Raw genomic sequence first — 5,272 nt, 5'->3', positions numbered from 1 at the left:
GCACGGTGGCTCATGCCTGTAATCCCAGCACCTTGGGAGGCCGAGGCGGGCGGATCACGAGGTCAAGAGATCGAGACCATCCTGGCCAAGATGGTGAAATCCCGTCTCTATGAAAAATACAAAAATTAACTGGGCGTGGTGGCACACGCCTGTAGACCCAGCTACTCAGGAGGCTGAGGCTGGAGAATCGCTTGAACCCGGGAGGTGGAGGTTGCCGTAAGCCAAGGTTGCGCCACTGCACTCCAGCTTGGAGACAGAGCGAGACTCCATCTCAAAAAAAGAAAAAAAGGTTGACTTTTATAGTAGATAAGTATATCTCAATAAATCTGTTACCAAAAAAAAAAAAAAAAGCAAGTTTTTAGAAAGTGTGAAAAAATTAGTTGAGTAAGCTTTTTATTTTTTATTTTTTGAGACGGAGTCTCGCTCTGTCGCTCAGGCTGGAGTGCAGCGGCGCTATCTCGGCTCACTGCACGCTCCGCCTCCCGGGTTCACGCCATTCTCCTGTCTCAGCCTCCCTAGTAGCTGGGACTACAGGCGCCTGCCACCACGCCCAGCTAATTTTTTTGTATTTTTAGTAGAGACGGGGTTTCACCATGTTAGCCAGGATGGTCTCGATCTCCTGACCTCAGGTGATCCGCCCGCCTTGGCCTCCCAAAGTGCTGAGATTACAGGCGTGAACCACCGCGCCGGCCTTGAGTGAGGTTTTTTAGGGTTTTTTAGAGGTGAAGAAATCCACAGATACACAACCACACTCACACACATGCACATGCACACACACATTTTATTTCAAAAGAGCACAAAGGCAATTTTGTGCTGCTACTTCTGAAACCAGACAGTTATAGACTTTTTTTGTTTTTGTTTTTGTTTTTTGAGACAGTCTCGCTCTGTCTCCTAGGCTGGAGTGCAGTGGCACTGCAACCTCCGCCTCCCTGGTTCAAGTGATCCTCCTGCCTCAGCCTCCCAAGGAGTAGCTGGGACCCAATGTGCACAATGATGCCTGGCTAATTTTTGTATTTTTGGTACAGATGGGGTTTCACCATGCTGGCCAGGCTGGTCTCGAACTCTTGAGCTCTTAAGCTCAAGTGATCCACCTCAGCTTCCCAAAGTGCTGGGATTACAGGCATCAGCCATTGCGCCTGGCCTGACTGTTGACTTTTAATTGAGGAAAAGGTGCAGGAGACAGCAGAGGTCCTAATGGGAAAATCTAAAACCTCAATTACCGAGGCAGGAGGATCACTTGAGTTCAGGAGTTTCAACATGGTGAAACCTCGTCTCTACTAAAAATACAAAAAATTAACCGGGTGTGGTGGCACGTGCCAGTAATCCCAGCTACTCGGGAGGCTGAGGCAGGAGAATCGCTTGAACTGGGGAGGCGGAGGTTGCAGTGAGCCGAGATCATGCCATTGCACTCCAGTCTGGGCGACAGAACGAGACTCTGTCTCTAAATAAATAAATAAATAAATTAAATTAAAACCTCAGCGGGGCATGGTGGCTCACACCTGTAATCTCAGCACTTTGGCAGGCCAAGGTCAGGAGTTTGAGACCAGCCTGGCCAAGAGACTAGCCTAGCCAATATGGTGAAACCCTGTCTCTACTAAAAATACAAAAATTAGCCAGGTGTGATGGCAGGCACCTGTAATCCCAGTTACTTGAGAGGCTGAGGCAGGAGAATTGCTTGAACCCAGGAAGTGGAGGTTGCAGTGAGCCGAAGATCACATCATTGCACTCCAACCTGGGCAACAGAGCAAGACTCTGGCTCAAAAAATAATAGTAATAAAAAATAACACCTCAATTAATTTCAGTATGACTTTGTCAAGAGGCAATTATTTGCTAAGCCCTTTATATGCTAACTCACAGGGCTACCAGATGAGGTAACATGGTTATTGCCACATTACAGATGAGGCTCAGAGAGCATAGGTACCTTGCCTGGGGTCACACAGCTTGTAAACGGCAGAGTTGGGATTCAAATCCAGTCTCTTTGTTCCCAAACCTGTGCTCTCTTCACTTCCCCCAGGCTGTCTAGCAAAATAAATAAAAAGCCACCTGTCCCCAAAACTTCCAAATTGTACTTTAGTTCCTTTATTCCATTTCATCCCGTCTTTAGTCCTAGCCTCTGTGTCTTTTTTTTTTTTTTTTTTTTTTTTTTTTGAGATGGAGTCTCGCTCTGTCACCCAGGCTGGAGTGCAGTGGCGCGATCTCGGCTCACTGCAATCTCTGCCTCAAGGGTTCAAGGGATTCTCCAGCCTCAGCTTCCCAAGTAGCTGGGACTACAAGCGCATGCTACCACGTCCGGCAAATTTTTTTTTTTTTTTGGTATTTTTGTAGAGACGGGGTTTCACCATGTTGGCCAGGCTGGTCTTGAACTCCCGACCTCAGGTGATCTGCCTACCTCGGCCTCCCAAAGTGCTGGGATTACAGGCGTGTGTCACCACGCCCAGCTTAACTTTTTTGTACCATCTTCACCCTTTGCTCTGGCCAGAAGGGTCTCTCCTCACTGTCCCCAGAACACCCCCAGAATTTATAAATAAAGACAGTTCAAAGAGTGATGCACTTTATTTTTTAATTAATTAACTAATTTTTTTAGAGACAGGGTTTTACTCTGTTAAGCTGGAGTGCAGTGGCACAATCATAGCTCACTATAGCCTTGAACTCCTGGGCTAAAGAGATCCTCCTGCCTTAGCCTCCTGAGTAGGCTGGAACTATAGGTGCACACCACCATGTCTGGATAATTTTTTATTTATTTTTATTTTTGCAGAAATGTGAGAGGAGGGTCTTGCTTTGCTATCCAGGCTGGTCTTGAACTCCTGGCTTCATGCCATCCTCTTGCCTGAGCTTCCCAAATTGCTGAGATTATAGGTGTGAGTTACTGTGCCCCTACTGGACTGATGCACTTTATAAACCACACACTGTAAGCTCTACACAAATGTAAACTAGTATCTTCTCCTTTCCTTCCACTAGAAGTGTCTCTGTTGGCATGTCCAAAGTCTCAGAGTTTTTCAAGGTTAAACTCAGTCCTCTGCAACTCTGGCAGCTTCCAGATGGCAGGATAGGCAGGGGACTTTTTTTTTCTGGATTCTTGGGACACTCACCACAAAATCAGTACCATGTAATGCCCTGGCCTGCCCTGGGCTGTGTGAGTTCTTTTGTCTATGTTCTTGCCAAGCGCCTGTTTGACCCTCTGAGCAGTGAAGCAATAGCTGTTTTCCACTCAACCTCTCTTACCCTTATTTTTCTCATTTGCAAAATGGGAATGATGGTAGCTATGTTGGCCTTACCCATGAGTCTCTTCCCAGTCCCACCTTGGGCATGTTGTGGGCAGAAGCAGTGCTGCCTTAGTGCAGTGGTTCTCAAAGTGTGATCTGCAGAGCCACTCAGGGATCTGAGACAATCTTCTTTTCTAACTACATACCTGTGTGAGGCTGGGTTTTCTTCATCTACTTGAATCAACACATTACAACTGCTTGAACACAGAAACAGATATGAGAATACAGCTGTCTTCTATTAAGCCAGATGTTAAAGCATTTGCAAAAATATAAAATAAGGCCGGGCGCGGTGGCTCAAGCCTGTAATCCCAGTACTTTGGGAGGCCGAGGCGGGTGGATCACGAAGTCAGGAGATCGAGACCATCCTGGCTAACATGGTGAAACCCCGTCTCTACTAAAAATACAAAAAACTAGCCGGTGCGGTTGTGGGCGCCTGTAGTCCCAGCTACTCGCAGGCTGAGGCAGGAGAATGGCGTAAACCCGGGAGGCGGAGCTTGCAGTGAGCTGAGATCCGGCCACTGCACTCCAGCCTGGGTGACACAGCGAGACTCCGTCTCAAAAAAAAAAAAAAATATATATATATATATATAAAATAATGCCACTGTTCTATTTGTTTTAGATAATTAAAAAATATATGTCAACATGTAATAGGTTATTATTTTATGAATTAATAAACATTTAAAACATTCTCAGTTTTAATTTTTTTTTTTTTTTTTTTTTTTTTGAGACGGAGTCTCGCTCTGTCACCCAGGCTGGAGTGCAGTGGCCGGATCTCAGCTCACTGTAAGCTCCGCCTCCCGGGTTCACGCCATTCTCCTGCCTCAGCCTCCCGAGTAGCTGGGACTACAGGCGCCCGCCACCTCGCCCGGCTAGTTTTTTGTATTTTTTAGTAGAGACGGGGTTTCACCGTGTTAACCAGGATGGTCTCGATCTCCTGACCTCGTGATCCGCCCGTCTCGGCCTCCCAAAGTGCTGGGATTACAGGCTTGAGCCACCGCGCCCGGCCAATTTTTTTTTTTTTTTTTTTTAAGAGACAGGCCTCACTCTGTGGCCCAGGCTGGAGTGCAGTGGCTATTCACAGGCACAATCCCACTACTGATCAGCAGGGACTCAGTTTTAATTTCTAATACAATAATTATCAGTACATATAATCCACACAAACAAAAGCTCTTGGAAATCCTCAATAATTTTCAAGAATATAGAGGTACTGAGACCCAAAGTTTGAGAACCCCTCGAGGAAATAATAGAGTTCCAGATCTAGATTTTTCAGGTACTTGGTGGTCTAAGCCCTCTCCTATGCCTCAATTTATCTCTAATACAATAATACTCATTGTTGTGGCGCGGGTGCCTCTTGGTTTCTTCCGTTCCCTAATGTTTAGATCTTGCTTTATGTGTGTATACAGGGATGGTCTTTGGAAGGATACACAATTAACTGGTACAGCGGTTGAAGGGAGTTCGGAAACTGGGAGAAAGTGGCACCATAAACCTTTCTGCTCTGTTTGATTTTAAAATACAGTACATCGTGGATGCAGTGCCTGAATTAATAATGAACAATTAAAAGTAAAATTACATTTGTAATCGTAGGAATGCATGAGAGACTCAAGTCTGCTCAAGTAAAGTGGTGTTAACCGGCAAAGACAAACAATAAGACAAAGAAAGTTATCCTTGTCTGCCCCTTCACCGGACTCACAAACACTTAGCTCAGGTTCCCTCTGGCTCCTCTCCCGCCCGCTGGGGTTAAGCCACTCTCATCCTCAGCCCCGCCCCTCGGCCCCACCCCCTCAACAACTGCAGCCACGCCCCTCACCGCCTCGCCCCGCCCCGCGGCGACGTCACCTCCGGCCAACCCGCTTCCCCAACTCCGTCTGGCTCCCGCCTTCGCCCGCTTCCGGTCGTCGTCGTCGCCGCTGCTGCCGCTGCTGCTGCTGCTGAGGCTGCTGGCGGAGGCCGGAGGATCGGGCGGCGGCGGCGGCGGCGGCTGAGAGGGCGGCGGCGGGAGCGGAGCGGGA

The sequence above is a fragment of the Macaca mulatta genome, chromosome 9 (assembly GCF_049350105.2).
Source record: "Macaca mulatta isolate MMU2019108-1 chromosome 9, T2T-MMU8v2.0, whole genome shotgun sequence".
NCBI lineage: Eukaryota > Metazoa > Chordata > Mammalia > Primates > Cercopithecidae > Macaca > Macaca mulatta.
Note: the sequence above shows the minus strand (reverse complement) of the source record.